Raw genomic sequence first — 17,399 nt, 5'->3', positions numbered from 1 at the left:
TTGATATAATCTTTTCCACAAACAGCAAGTAAATCTAACAAAGTTATGATTTCTATTTCAAAATACGAAACCGATTTAGCTAACGGGAGGAAAAAATCATGAAATGTAGGCAATTATACACCTAAAGTGTTCAGAAATCCCTTTTGAAAAAATAAAAACACGGGTGCCCCCACACTTCACTGTTTTGTCAATCTACTGACTCTTGGACTTTTTTTTCGGGGCTACACGAGATACAAGTTGAAAACTGATTTTCTTTCTAAGGCAATGACAAAAAAACCTAATAGTATATAAATACTGAACAAATCGAGGTGCATAACTACACATGCTGACCAACATTCGTGCATAATTTCAGGACCACAGGTCAAATTTGAAATACTTTTTTTAGCTATGCATGAAAAGCCTATAATTCATACTAAGTCAAGAGCAATATCTCTAACAAATCTGAATAAAATCACTTTGCAAAGCTTCACATTGATGCTGATCATCATTCCTGTAAAGTTGGTTGATTCCTATCAAATACTAAGTCAGTAAATTAATATACAAACACTAAATAAATCCAGGTGCACAACTACATATGCGACCAACATTTCTGCAAAAGTTCATGACTCTAGGTGAAATACTTTTTGAGCTACGTACGACAAAAGTTGAGAATTAGAATAATTCACTAATTCAAGGACTATAACTCTATTTAAATGTACTCGCAAACATCTAGGTTTACAATTGCACATTCTGATCAATATTCTTGTTAAGTTTCATAACTTTTGGGCAAATACACTTTAAGCTAAATGCGACATAAAAGAAAACGTACGGAAAAGACGGACAAAGGTAAATCTTAATGGGCAAAAAAAATGTTTACCAAATAATAATTTAATTTTTCATGACGCCAATAGAACCATTTGTCATATTGACGTTATGAACAGACATGTTTTCATTATCCGACAGAACGTGAAAACGTTGAACGGTCAACCGTAGCATAAGTAACGCAGATTGTTCTTTTTTTGCACACATAATAGCAAAGTTTGCTATCAACCACCCTTTCTTTAAAAACTCTGTAGCAAAAGAAGTGACATTTTTACTTATTGTTTTCTTTTTATTGCCGCAACAAAGCTTATTGATCTATAATTTACTGTCTACATAAATTCACGTGTAAAGTTTCCGGTTTGAAGTTGATAAATTTCGTAAATTTAGCAATCATGTAGATTTGAACTATTTGATCTTGCAGAACGTGGGAAATATTTACGGCAATAAAAAGGAACATTGCCACTTCCCTTTTGCAAAAGAAAGCGATAACGCTTATACCTCAAGTAAATGGTCTCATTGAGTGGATGTGCAATGCAAAAGAACCATAACTCTGCCTTGCCTAATTTTGGAGCTATTGCCCTTCATTCCTTTTTCACTTTGAATTTTTTTCCGGGACATAACTCTGAAACTATAATAGATGTCAACTTGAAACTTAGTATGTTAATAGATTTTATTTGATAACTGTGCAGTGTAAAAGAACCGTTACTCCTCTTTGACTAATTTTGGAGTTACTGTCCTGTTTTCAATTTTACACTGTGAACTTTGTTTGGGACATAACTCTGATGAATTATGTTACAATATCAAGAAACATCTAAAGAATTATGTGATGTGGATTTGTTCCCGTCATTCTTTAAAATTAAATGCTATGCTACAGTGATGAAAAAGGGTAGTGATTTTGTATGAGGACATACTACTCATCAGCATGACCCTGAAATGTCAACAAATAGTGTTCGTGTGAACGTAAAAAGAAGTGCTAGTGCTAACCACTACAAGAGTAGTAATGTAGTAGTAGTAATAAAATTCGGGACAATGTGATGCTACCAGATGAACCAGGTTTACCACTGGCATCAAGTCTAGCCAGGAAGGCAACTAGGTATTTAAGTACTTTACGTCCTGCAGAGCCAAAGGGCCTTCATTTTGAAGTCGACGAGTTTTTCATTAAATGTAAAGACTTTGCTGTGGCTGACATTAAAGTGTATCTGAACTGCATCTTGTTTTTGCAACTAAACAACAACTGGGGTTTCTTAGTCAGACAAAACGATAGTTTATGGCTGGTACTTAAGTAGTAGGTCAACAGTTTGAATCTATACATGTATTTGTTTACGTTTACAATGTTGAGACAGGGATGCCACTAGCTTTTATTCTGACGTCTAAGAGACGCACTGAGGATTATGTGAATGTACTTTCTAGTCTAAAAAACGCTCTTGAACATGTAGTTGAGGGGAACTTTGCATGTTATACATGTACATAATCATTCTTTAGGAATAGCTATGTGCCAAAGGAATAGCTATATGCCAAAGAAAAAGAAAAAAAACTATTCATAGAAGAACATCAATGAATGAATATCAATATGTTTTGATCTATTTGGACATTTTCATCTTGGGTGGTTCCAGTATTCCTGCTTGAATACTGTATAATCACCCTTAGGATATGTTGCCTGCTTTTTAAATTTGTCTTTTGACGTCTTATCTGTGATATGCAGGCTTCATAACCTCAGATCTCCTTTCAAAATTCCATTTTATTTAGTTCCGCCCATTGTTTTCTCGTTTAGGGCAATAGCATTCTTTTACTTGGGGACCATACGCCGCTTTTCATGGAATGGCACTACTGTGTCACATTGAAGGTTCCATGATAACCGCCGTATGAACACATCTGCGGATGTTTCTAAATTCAAAATTTCACCATGTTCGTGTTTAAATGTTGAATTCTGCTTGAGCCGATGCTAGGGGGGAGTGGACGGTAACTTGCACTTTCCAATACCGTCAATGAACAGGCTCAATCAAACCAAACGTGCGAATATTTTCAGTTTTGTTGTGTTGGACTTTCTTTAGGGATTCTGTTTTTCTCTATTTTATTGTCACATCCGTGTTATTTGTGCCGTGTGGCGGCTGTAAAAAGTCTCGCCGTACATTTAATCAATGATGTTATATTTTCGATCCTTGAAGATCGTTCAGCACGACATTGTTGTTGTGTTTACATGTTATGTGGTACTTTTAGTTTCTACTTTTCGGCCATTTCAACTTGGGGGGTTCCAGTATTCCTACTTGAATACTATATAATCAGCCTAAGGATATTTTGCCTGCTTTTTTTAATTTGTCTTTTGACGACTTATCTGTGATTTGCAGGCTTCAAAACCTCAGATCTCCTTTCAAAATTCCATTTTATTTAGTTCCGCCCATTTTTTTCTCGTTTAGGGCAATAGCATTCTTTTGCTTAGGGACCATACGCCGCTTTTTATTGAATGGCACTACTGTGTCACATTAAAGGTTCCATGATAACCGCCGTATGAACACATCTGCGGATGTTTCTAAATTCAAAATTTCACCATTTTCGTGCTAAATGTTGAATTCTGCTTAAGCCGGTGCTAGGGGGCGTGGACGGTAACTTGCACTTTCCAATACCGTCCATGAACAGGCTCAATCAAACCGAGCCTGCAACATTTTCAATTGTGTTGTGTTGGACTTTCTTTAGGGATTCTGTTTTCTCTCTATTTTATTGTCACATCCGTGTTATTTGTGCCGTGTGGCGGCTGTAAAAGTCTCCCGTACATTTAATCAATGATGTTATATTTTCGATCCTTGAAGATCGTTCAGCACGACATTGTTGTTGTGTTTACATGTTATGTGGTACTTTTAGTTTCATCTATTTGGACATTTTCATCTTGGGTGGTTCCAGTATTCCTGCTTGAATACTGTATAATCACCCTTAGGATATGTTGCCTGCTTTTTAAATTTGTCTTTTGACGTCTTATCTGTGATATGCAGGCTTCATAACCTCAGATCTCCTTTCAAAATTCCATTTTATTTAGTTCCGCCCATTGTTTTCTCGTTTAGGGCAATAGCATTCTTTTACTTGGGGACCATACGCCGCTTTTCATGGAATGGCACTACTGTGTCACATTGAAGGTTCCATGAATAACCGCCGTATGAACACATCTGCGGATGTTTCTAAATTCAAAATTTCACCATGTTCGTGTTAAATGTTGAATTCTGCTTAAGCCGGTGCTAGGGGGCGTGGACGGTAACTTGCACTTTCCAATACCGTCCATGAACAGGCTCAATCAAACCGAGCCTGCAACATTTTCAATTGTGTTGTGTTGGACTTTCTTTATGGTTTCTGTGTTCTCTATTCTATTGTCACATCCGTGTTATTTGTGCCGTGTGGCGGCTGTAAAAAGTCTCCCGTACATTTAATCAATGATGTTATATTTTCGATCCTTGAAGATCGTTCAGCACGACATTATTGTTGTGTATACATGTAATGTGGTACTTTTAGTTTCTTCTATTTGGACATTTTCATCTTGGGTGGTTCCAGTATTCCTGCTTGAATACTGTATAATCACCCTTAGGATATGTTGCCTGCTTTTTAAATTTGTCTTTTGACGTCTTATCTGTGATATGCAGGCTTCATAACCTCAGATCTCCTTTCAAAATTCCATTTTATTTAGTTCCGCCCATTGTTTTCTCGTTTAGGGCAATAGCATTCTTTTACTTGGGGACCATACGCCGCTTTTCATGGAATGGCACTACTGTGTCACATTGAAGGTTCCATGATAACCGCCGTATGAACACATCTGCGGATGTTTCTAAATTCAAAATTTCACCATGTTCGTGTTAAATGTTGAATTCTGCTTAAGCCGGTGCTAGGGGGCGTGGACGGTAACTTGCACTTTCCAATACCGTCCATGAACAGGCTCAATCAAACCGAGCCTGCAACATTTTCAATTGTGTTGTGTTGGACTTTCTTTAGGGATTCTGTTTTTCTCTATTTTATTGTCACATCCGTGTTATTTGTGCCGTGTGGCGGCTGTAAAAAGTCTCCCCGTACATTTAATCAATGATGTTATATTTTCGATCCTTGAAGATCGTTCAGCACGACATTGTTGTTGTGTTTACATGTTATGTGGTACTTTTAGTTTCATCTATTTGGACATTTTCATCTTGAGTGGTTCCAGTTTTCCTCCTTGAATACTGTATAATCACCCTTAGGATATGTTGCCTGCTTTTTAAATTTGTCTTTTGACGTCTTTTCTGTGATACGCAGGCTTCATAACCTCAGATCCCCTTTTCAAAATTCCATTTTATTTAGTTCCGCCCATTGTTTTCTCGTTTAGGGCATACACATTCTTTTACTTGGGGACCATACGCCGCTTTTCATGGAATGGCACTACTGTGTCACATTGAAGGTTCCATGATAACCGCCGTATAAATACATCTGCGGATGTTTCTAAATTCTAAATTTCACCATTTTCGTGTTTAAATGTTGAATTCTGATTAAGCCGGTGCTAGGGGCGTGGACGGTAACTTGCACTTTCCAATACCGTCCATGAACAGGCTCAATCAAACCGAGCTTGCAACATTTTCAATATTGTCGTGTTGGACTTTCTTTAGGGATTCTGTTTTTCTCTATTTTATTGTCACATCCGTGTTATTTGTGCCGTGTGGCGGCTGTAAAAAGTCTCCCCGTACATTTAATCAATGATGTTATATTTTCGATCCTTGAAGATCGTTCAGCACGACATTGTTGTTGTGTTTACATGTTATGTGGTACTTTTAGTTTCATCTATTTGGACATTTTCATCTTGGGTGGTTCCAGTATTCCTGCTTGAATACTGTATAATCACCCTTAGGATATGTTGCCTGCTTTTTAAATTTGTCTTTTGACGTCTTATCTGTGATATGCAGGCTTCATAACCTCAGATCCCCTTTCAAAATTCCATTTTATTTAGTTCCGCCCATTGTTTTCTCGTTTAGGGCAATAGCATTCTTTTACTTGGGGACCATACGCCGCTTTTCATGGAATGGCACTACTGTGTCACATTGAAGGTTCCATGATAACCGCCGTATGAACACATCTGCGGATGTTTCTAAATTCAAAATTTCACCATATTCGTGTTAAATGTTGAATTCTGCTTAAGCCGGTGCTAGGGGGCGTGGACGGTAACTTGCACTTTCCAATACCGTCCATGAACAGGCTCAATCAAACCGAGCCTGCAACATTTTCAATTGTGTTGTGTTGGACTTTCTTTAGGGATTCTGTTTTTCTCTATTTTGATAGTAAAATCTCTGTATATTTTATACCTGAAATTGATATTGCTTACTTATGAATACCCAAAATGACGTCCAAGCCTTTCAATGTTTATTCTATTATGGAAATGGAAATTATATGCAAATGTATTAAACACTCACATATTTATGATGCTGAAACGATTTCATGTGTCATTCACATGTGTCTGCCTTTGTTTTAGCGGTAAGACAAGTGTATCCTCATGTGACAATTAAGGGTTGCGTCTTCTACATTGTGCAGGCAGTATACTGTATGAATTGTCTGTTGGTTGTAAATTTTTTGTCATATTGTTATTCTGTTTTAATTAAAAAATGTATCTATTTATTTAACATTTTAAACAATAATCTTTTTCTTTTATTATCAGTTACATTTTTATTCTCAGTAGTTTATAAATTATATAATATCATGAAACATAGTCATTTTTTGTTTGTCATATCAAGTTCCATGTTTTTTGTAATAATTAGTTAATTGTAACAAGAGCGCCATGATCGCCCTTATATATCGCTCACCTGATTATGAATACTGAATTTACCGGATACTTGGTCAGGAACAGCATCTCCTAGAGAGTTCCCTAGGTCTTTTTAATACTGGGGTTGTGACCTAGTTTATGATCTTTATTAGAAAAAGATCTAGAAATCACCAAAAGAACATTTTTGACCAATTTCAAGGATATTTGGATCAATACAGTAGCCTCTTAAGTATTAACCAGGTTGTTCCATACAAGGACTGTGTGACCTAGGTTTTGACCCTTAGTGACCATTATTCGACTTTGACATAGAAATTATCAAATATGAAACACAAGATCAACAAGGAAAGGCGGCGTTCAATGAACAAAACAACCTTCCTGACAAATTTCCAGGATACTTGGATCAAAATATTAACCACTAGAGTGTTTACAATATTTTTCTTTTTTTCAGCTCATGTGACCCCGCATTTTTACCCAAAAGAACACATATTCGAACTTGACCTGTATTGGTTTTAGATAAAACAATCTGACAAAATAGATAAATACAGAATCCCTAAAGAAAGCCCAACACGACAAAATTGAAAATGTTGCAGGCTCGGTCTGATTGAGCCTGTTCATGGACGGTACAAGTGCAAAATATGATATACAAGATCAACAAGGAAAGGCGGCGTTCAATGAACGCAACCCCCATATGACCCAGCAACAAGAACCAACGGCAAGGAGCCCAGGCGGACCCCAAACAAAAACAGGACAGGGCAAAGACAGAGCACGGTCAGGTTAATCATTAAATGATAAATAATTTGTAACTGATTAGGAATTCAAAGAAAATAATAATAGGCCCACAAACGGGAATGGGACAGGAGACCGGGGGAAGGGGGGTGGGGGGTTAATCAAAGAAATAAAAACTAGAGGCAATGGGGAAGATAAACAGGCTCAATCAAACTTGGACTGCAACATTTTCAATATAATTGTGTTTGACTTTCTTTAGGGATTGTTTTTTTCTATTTTATTGTCACATACGTGTAGTTTATGCCGTGTGTCGGCTGTAAAAAAATAGATAAATACAGAATCCCTAAAGAAAGCCCAACACGGCAAAATTGAAAATGTTGCAGGCTCGGTTTGAGTGCTGTGTGGCAGCCGTAAAAAGTTGCCCCGTACTTCACTTCAGTGTTGTTATATTTTCTGGTCCTTCGGGATCATTGATGCCAGCACTATAAAGTGTTGAGAATTGAGTACCGCTCAAGCCGGTGCTAGGGGGCGTGAGGGATGTTGCACTTATTCATTATCCCTCATGTACAGACTCAATCAAACCGAGTCTGCAATTCTTATGTTATTTTGTTGTGATTAATGCTTCCGAGGGATCACTTTGTTTCCAGAATTTTGTACTTCACAACAGCAGGTGTCAAGTGCTGTGTGGCAGCCGTAAAAAGTTGCCCCGTACTTCACTTCAGTGTTGTTATATTTTCTGGTCCTTCGGGATCATTGATGCCAGCACTATAAAGTGTTGAGAATTGAGTACCGCTCAAGCCGGTGCTAGGGGGCGTGAGGGATGTTGCACTTATTCATTATCCCTCATGTACAGACTCAATCAAACCGAGTCTGCAATTTTTATGTTATTTTGTTGTGATTAATGCTTCCGAGGGATCATTTTGTTTCCAGAATTTTGATTGAGCCTGTTCATGGACGGTACTGGAAAGTGCAAGTTACCGTCCACGCCCCCTAGCACCGGCTTAAGCAGAATTCAACATTTAGACGTGTAATAGTAAAATTTTGAATTTAGAAACATCCGCAGATGTAAAAAGTCTCCCCGTACAATTAAGCAATGATGTTATATTTTCGATTTTTGAAGATCGTTCAGCACGATATTATTGTTGTGTATACATGTTATGTGGTACTTTTCATTTCTTCTAAATGGCCCTTTTCAGTTTGGTAGGTTCCAGTATTCCTACTATAATACTGTATAATCACCCTTAGGATATGCTGTCTGCTTTTTAAATTTGTCTCTTGACTTCTTCAAACCGAGTCTGCAATTCTCTTGCGTTCATTGAACGCCGCCTTTCCTTGTTGATCTTGTTTTTCATATCATATCTTGTACTTTTGTTGTGATTAATGCTTCCGAGGGATCACTTTGTTTCCAGATTTTTTTTTCTTATCTGTGATATGCAGGCTTCATAACCTCAGATCCTCTTTCAAAATTCCATTTTTTTCCGCCCTCGGTTAGGGCAAATCATTCTTATATTGATTTCTCGTCTACGGTAAGTATCTTCCCCATTGCCTCTAGATTTTATTTCTTTGGTTGGCCCCCCATCCCCCGGTCTCCTGTCCCCTTCCCCTTTGTGGGCCTTTTATTATTTTCTTTGAATTCCTAATCAGTTATAAATTATTATTATTTTCTTTGAATTCCTAATCAGTTATAAATTATTTATCATTTAATGTTTAACCTGTCCGTGCTCTGTCTTTGCCCTGTCCGTGCTCTGTCTTTGTGGACGTGGGGCGTGGACGGTAACTTGCACTTTCCAGTACCGTCCATGAACAGGCTCAATCAAACCGAGCCTGCAACATTTTCAATTTTGTCGTGTTGGGCTTTCTTTAGGGATTCTGTATTTATCTATTTTATGATCACATCCGTGTTATTTGTGCCGTGTGGCGGCTGTAAAAAGTCTCCCCGTACATTTAATCAATGATGTTATTTTTTCGATCCTTGAAGATCGCTCAGCACGACATTATTGTTGTGCTTGTGGTATTTTTAGTTTCAATTTTTCGGCATTTTCTAGTTGGGTGGTTCCAATATTCCTACTTGAATAATGTTGAATCACCCTTAGGATATGTTGCCTGCTTTTTAAATTTGTCTTTTGACGTCTTATCTGTGATACGCAGGCTTCATAACCTCTGATCCCCTTTCAAAATTCCATTTTATTTAGTTCCGCCCATTGTTTTCTCGTTTAGGGCACACGTATTTTTTAAATTGGGGACCATACGCCGCTTTTCATGGAATGGCACTACTGTGTCACATTGAAGGTTCCATGATAACCGCCGTATGAACACATCTGCGGATGTTTCTAAATTCAAAATTTTACTATTTCATGTTTAAATGTTGAATTCTGCTTAAGCCGGTGCTAGGGGGCGTGGACGGTAACTTGCACTTTCCAGTACCGTCCATGAACAGGCTCAATCAAACCGAGCCTGCAACATTTTCAATTTTGTCGTGTTGGGCTTTCTTTAGGGATTCTGTATTTATCTATTTTGCCCTGTCCTGTTTTTGTTTGGGGTCCGCCTGGGCTCCTTGCCATTGGTTCTTGTTGCTGGGTCATATGGGGGTTGCGTTCATTGAACGCCGCCTTTCCTTGTTGATCTTGTTTATCATATTTTATACTTGGGGACCATACGCCGCTTTTCATGGAATGACACTACTGTGTCACATTGAAGGTTCCATGATAATCGCCCTTTTATGTGAAAGAGTGTAACAGAATGTGTGTGCGCTAAACAAGAAAACAATGGGCGGAACTATATAAAATGGAATTTTGAAAGGAGATCTGAGATTATGAGGTACTAAATGCCAAAAAGGAACAAAAGAAAAGGGTTATTTACGTAATTGGCCAATGAGTAACTTTTGAGAAACTATAAAAGTACATCAAAAATAGAAAGATTTTAAGAAATTATCAAATTAAATTAAAGTGTTTCTTGGGCATAATGGGCCTTTTAAAATAAGTTATTAAATTCTGGAAACAAAGTGATCCCTCGGAAGCATCAATCACAACAAAATAACATAAGAATTGCAGACTCGGTTTGATTGAGTCTGTACATGAGTGATAATGAGAAAGTGCAACATCACTCACGCCCCCTAGCACCGGCTTGAGCGGTACTCAATTCTCAACACTTTATAGTGTTGGCATCAATGATCCCGAAGGACCAGAAAGTATAACAACACTGAAGTGAAGTACGGGGCAACTTTTTACGGCTGCCACACGGCACTTGACACCTGCTGTTGTGAAGTACAAAATTCTGGAAACAAAGTGATCCCTCGGAAGCATCAATCACAACAAAATAACATAAGAATTGCAGACTCGGTTTAATCATCATTTATTGAGGGATTGTAACACAAATGGTCATTATCATGACTACGGCTGTGACACATGTACTTTAGGTCAATATATGCAAGGTCAAGGTCACTAAAGATGGTGAAATATCCAGATTTTGTCTGGAGCATATCTCCTACATGTATAGAAGAATTTTTATAATACTTTATGGAAATGTTCACCACCATGATATGTATTGCTCCATGCATGATCCAGGTCAAAGGTCAAGGTAACACTTAGAGCTCATTGAAAAACGCTTGTCCGGAGCAAAACTTCTACATTCATAGGGGGATTTCAATATAAGTGTCGCACGCAAAATTCAGATCCCTGCGACCAAAGTCAAGGTTACACATAGAGGTCAAAGTTCAGATAAAAATTTGAAGATGTGTATAGGGACCATTTAGTCATCATTTATTGATGAATTGTAGCACAAATGGTAACTATCATGACTACAGGTGTGACACATTTACTTTAGGTTAATATTTGCAAGGTCAAGGTCACTGGAGATGATTAAATATCCAGATGTTGTCCGGAGCATATTTTCTACATACATGGAGGAATTTTAATGTTACTTTATAGAATTGTTCACCACCATAAGACGTAGTGTCCTGCACATGAACCAAGTCTCTAGGTCAAAGGTGAAGGTCACAGTTAGAGCTCATAGAAAAACGCTTGTCTGGAGCAAAACTTCTACATGCATAGAGGGATTTCAATATAATTTGGCACAAATGTTCATCATTGTGAGGCTGAGTGCCGTACATAAAATTCAGGTCCCTGCGACCAAAGTCAAGTGACACATCCTGTGCATATCTTCCCTACTGATTTGTTTTAAGGTTCATTTAACAACACAGTGCCAAGAATAAAAACTTGCTTGCTAGATAACACTTATCCATAATGCCCCAATCTCCATCTAAAGCTTTCGTAAACGGGCGTATTTTGTGACTATGCCTTGTTAAATTTGTCTTTTGACGTCTTGTCTGTGATATGAAAATCTGGAAGCAAAGTGATCCCTCGGAAGCATTAATCACAACAAAATTACAAGAGAATTGCAGACTCGGTTTGATTGAGTCTGTACATGAGGGATAATGAATAAGTGCAACATCCCTCACGCCCCCTAGCACCGGCTTGAGCGGTACTCAATTCTCAACACTTAATAGTGCTGGCATCAATGATCCCGAAGGACCAGAAAAATATAACAACACTGAAGTGAAGTACGGGGCAACTTTTTACAGCCGCCACGGCACAGCACTTGACACCTGCTGTTGTGAAGTATAAAAATCTGGAAGCAAAGTGATCCCTCGGAAGTCTTCTTAACCTCAGATCCCCTATCAAAATTCCATTTTATTTAGTTCCGCCCATTGTTTTCTCGTTTAGGGCACACACATTCTTTTACTTAGGGACCATACGCCGCTTTTCGTGGAATGACACTACTGTGTCACATTGAAGGTTCCATGTTGGGCTTTCTTTAGGAATTCTGTTTTTCTCTATATCAATGTGACACTTCCGTGCCATTCCATGAAAAGCGGCGTATGGTCCCCCAAGTAATAAAAAGCGTGTGCCCTAAACGAGAAAACATTGGGCGCAACTAAATAAAATGGAATTTGTAAAGGGGATCAGAGGTTATGGAGCCTGCATATAAATCATTTCGATTAATTATGTGTATATGTACAGACTCGATCAAACCTGCAATTCTCTTGTAATTTTGTTGTGGGGCTATTTTCTTGTAGCCGCAAGTAGTAAATCAGTGTTGGAATGTCAATATGTTTAAACAATAATTTGAAGAGATGCCATGTCCTGGGGCATTTAAGGTTACTAAAAGGGGCCAATCAAATTCATATGAGCAAACTCGATAAAAGACTACCCAAACAAGCATTTGATAGTATTGCGGGCAATACAGTAGTCCCCTACCGGTCCCTCAAAAAGTTCTTTAATTGTCATACACTCCTGTGTATTGCCATTTATAATGAAATTTGAGGATGAAGTCTGTATTTGGAAAATTATCGACCCAAAAACATAATAAAATAAGTTTGTTTATATCACACAGTAATGTGTTAAGTTTCCATGCTTAGTAAGGAAATTATGTTTATACAACCTTTGTTCCCATATTATTACGATGTGGATTTTAAAGTAAATTTCCTTAAGGAATGAAAGAAGTTGGAGTGAAAATATACCATTTTCTCTCGAAAAAAATCTAAGTTCAAGGGGACATAATTTTCTGGAAAAATAGTTCTTGCCTATAGTATATTTAACCTCTTGTCAAAAAATTGTCGAGTGATAATAAGAAAACATATATATGAAAGTTTTTGAAGTAAGAGTAACATTAGGAAAATAAAAATAAAGTTCAAGGGAATAATATTAATATTTTTTGTGCTAGAGGTTATAAACCTACATTTTATTGAAGACCAGGAACTATATTTAAAGTTTGAAGTAAACACCAAAGAAATAAAAGAACATATAGTGAAAAAGCTGATAAATACAGAATCCCTAAAGAAAGCCCAACACGGCAAAATTGAAAATGTTGCAGGCTCGGTTTGATTGAGCCTGTTCATGGACGGTACTGGAAAGTGCAAGTTACCGTCCACGCCCCCTAGCACCGGCTTAAGCAGAATTCAACATTTAAACATGAAATAGTAAAATTTTGAATTTAGAAACATCCGCAGATGTGTTCATACGGCGGTTATCATGGAACCTTCAATGTGACACTTCCGTGCCATTCCATGAAAAGCGGCGTAAGGTCCCCAAGAAATAAAAAGCGTGTGCCCTAAACGAGAAAACAATGGGCGGAACTAAATAAAATGGAATTTTGAAAGGGGATCATAGGTTATGAAGCCTGCGTATCACAGATAAGACGTCAAAAGGCAAATTGAAAAAGCAGGCAACATATCCTAAGGGTGATTCAACATTATTCAAGTAGGAATATTGGAACCACCCTAGAAAATGCCGAAAAGTTGAAACTAAAAATACCACAAGCACAACAATAATGTCGTACTGAACGATCTTCAAGGATCAAAAATATAACATCATTGATTAAATGTACGGGGAGACTTTTTACAGCCGCCACACGGCACAAATAACAAGAATGCTACAGACAAAAAACAAGAATAAAGATCAACAAGGCAACGTTCACAGGACGCGGCACCCGACTGACTCAAAAAAAACCTAGGGCGGACATAAGGGTGAAAGGAGTGGGACATGTTATCTGAAATAATATCAACTAAAACGGGCCCATAAGGGAATTAAAGAGATAAGGGCTGTAAGGATGAAAAAGGGGGGGGGGTTGAGAAAATACTTACCGTCAACGACAATCCAACGAGACAGACATCACAAAACATGTAAACATCCAAAACAAGTAACAAAACAGACATGAGAAACCCGTGAAGGAAGTTTAGTGATCATCCATGAATTTGTTCTGTTGTTGAAGATGTTTAAAGGTTTTTCTATTTTTTAGCTTTAGCGGCCCCTGAAAGGGGCCAATCAAATAAATGTCAGCAAACTTGATAAAAGATTACCCAAAATGCTACAGACAAAGTTTGGTGATCATCTATTAATTAGTTCTGTAGTAGAAGATATTTAAAGATTTTTCTTTTTTTAGCTTAAGCGACCCCTAAAAGGGGCCAATCAAAATAATATGAGCGAACTTGATAAAAGACTACCCAAGAATGATACAGACAAAGTTTGGTGATCATCTATCAATTAGTTCTGTAGAAGAAGATATTTAAAGATTTTTCTATTTTTAGCTTAAGCGACCCCTAAAAGGGGCCAATCAAAATAATATGAGCGAACTTGATAAAAGACTACCCAAGAATGATAAGGGGCCAATCAAAATAATATGAGCGAACTTGATAAAAGACTACCCAAGAATGATACAGTTAAAGTTTGGTGATCATCCATCAATTAGTTCTGTAGAAATAGACATTTAAAGGTATTTCTATTTTTAGCTTAAGAGCCTCTAAAAGGGGCCAATCAAATTCATATAAGTAGACTTGATAAAAGACTACCCAAGAATGCTACAGACTAAGTTTGGTGATCATCCAACAATTAGTTCTCTAGAAATAGACATTTAACGGTATTTCTATTTTTAGCTTTAGCGGCCCCTAAAACGGGCCAATCAAATTCATATGAGCAAACTTGATCTACCCAAGAATGCTACAGACAAATATAATATATGATAAACAAGATCAACAAGGTAAGGCGGCGTTCAATGAACGCAACCTACATATGACCAAGTTTGTCCGTCGTCATACGTCAACAATCATCTTCTCTGAAACCGCTTGACAGATTTACTTCAAATTTGGTCTGTAGCATCCTTGTGACAGTCACATCTAAATTTGCTCATATGATTTCAATTAGCCCCTTTTAGGGGTCAAGCGAGCTAAAAATAGAAAAAAAACTTTAAGACATCTTCTTCTACAGAACAATTAGTGAATGATCACCAAACTTTGTCTGTAGCATTTTTAGGTAGTCTTTTATCAAATTTGCTCATATTAAATTGATTGGCCCCTTTAAGGGGCCTCTAGACCTAAAAATAGAAAATCGTTTAATCATCTTTTTCTACAGAACCAATTGATGGATGATCAGCAAACTTTGTCTGTAGCATTCTTAGGTAGTCTTTTATCAAATTTGCTAATATTAATTTGATAGGCCCCTTTTAGGGGTCATGGGAGCTCAATCTAATATTAACCTTTAGACAGCTTTTCCTTCAGAACTTATTGATGGATGATCACCAAACTGTGTTATTAGCATTCTTATTTAATCTTTTATAAAAATTGCTCATATATATTTGATTGGTCCCTTTTAGGGACTGCTAAAGCTAAAATACCCAAGACCATGGCATTCTTCAAATTATAGTTTAATGAAAGGGAAACAACTCATGTTGGAATGTCTGACCTGTTTGCTGATGAAATTATTTGAGGTCATCACCTCTGGCAAGAGAAGTAACTTGAGCACATTATACAGGATATATAAGGACTTGGAGTATCTTTCATTCATATTCACTTAATAACATCACTACATCATGCAGTGTTTTCTCTAGAGAGCGTTTTTGACGCAGTACTATTGCATTTGACGCGGTAATATTATATATAATATATATAAAAGCGCTCAGGCGCTTCAGATTGTGACGTCATTATCCGGGTAAATTCACAATGTCTGCTTCGAAAAAAAAGCAGCGAAGATTGACTTCATTCTTCAATTAAGACAATGTTAACGTTGATGGGGCGACAGAATCTACCGTAAACAACTCTGCGCCTATACCAAATGAGGTTTCCCAACCAAATCAATCGGCGAATGCTGAAACAACTGAGAAATCCAAGCAAAATGATAATGCTCCGAAGCGAGTTTTTCGTACCGAGTGGCTTGGGTGAAAGCAATTTTTGGTTGCGGTATGACGGTAATAAAATGACTTGCACAGTTTGTATAACTGAAAATTAAGACAACCCATTCACATCGGGATGCACAAACTTTAGTTTGTAGTACCGTACGCAATCTCAAACGATGTTTTCCCTCTTGAGGGATGTTGCACTAATTCATTATCCCTCATGTACAGACTCAATCAAACCGAGTCTGCAATTCTTATGTAATTTTGTTGTGATTAATGCTTCCGAGGGATCATTTTGTTTCCAGATTTTTTTGCACAGTTTGTATAACTGAAAATAAAGACAACCCATTCACATCGGGATGCACAAACTTTAGTTTTGTAGTACCGTATGGTACTTGTTACGGGAGTTAACGTAAGGTTCCGGACCAACCGGAACTAGTGTGTTAGTCTTGACAGTTGGGCGCCATATTAGTGTAATTTACAACTAGAATTACCTTGCTTGGCTACGATCCAGACATGGAAGGTAGGTCGATTGTTTGTATTGTCAATCCCTTTAGAATCAATCGCGACAGTTCTATATTGGTAGCAGCGGAAATTTTTACGAATTCCGTTCCGAAAGATAGACGCTACCGAAGCTCAATAATTTTACCGCTTGTGCACGAATTTGTCCTCAAATAAAAAGTTTGTTGTCCCATACTGTAAACACCTTACATATTTTACATGTGACATTTTGTGTATTCATTCACTAAAGTTATAAAGAAAAAATATTCCATCAAAATTAACCCTGCTGTAGTGGTCATTTATTCTGCATTATTTTATTCTACATAGTCTCATGGGAACTTAGTCCTATAACATAAGACATTTCCGTTAGTACTACGAACACTCTAACGTCTTATCGACTTCTTCGTAAGTTCCTTTAGCAAAACGCGACCACATGTATACAGGTAATATGGCCAAATGTATATAGCGGTGAAAGTGGTATAAATTGTATTGGATTGGATTTATTTACATTCGAAGGTGAGTCTTCTTTTTTTCTGCACATTGATGCAAACATGTTTAAATTAACTGTCTGCATATCTTTTGACTCAAAATATTGTTTTTGTAGTAAATTTCGATGGTTTATGTAGCGCTTCAAAATCGCTGCGCGTTTTGCTAAAGGAACTTATAAAGAAGTCGATAAGACGTTGGAGTGTACGTAGTACTAACGGAAACGTCTTATGTTATAGGACTAATGGGAACACACTTGCAACAAAGATATTTTTCACAAAGCCTCCAAATATTAAGGCAAAATATTTCAATAACTAGAAGGGCAAGTAAAAGTTGAGCTGGACTGGTATTTCAGCAAGTTCATTTGAAAAATAACACTGAAAAACAGTTGTTTCTAGTGAGCGACTCAGGGCCATCATAGCCCTCTTGTTAATTTTGTTTTCATTTATTTCTTTGTTGATTAATA

Source organism: Ruditapes philippinarum, unplaced genomic scaffold (assembly GCF_026571515.1).
Source record: "Ruditapes philippinarum isolate M1 unplaced genomic scaffold, ASM2657151v2 ctg855_1_1_1_1, whole genome shotgun sequence".
NCBI lineage: Eukaryota > Metazoa > Mollusca > Bivalvia > Venerida > Veneridae > Ruditapes > Ruditapes philippinarum.
This window is presented reverse-complemented; position numbering follows the sequence as displayed.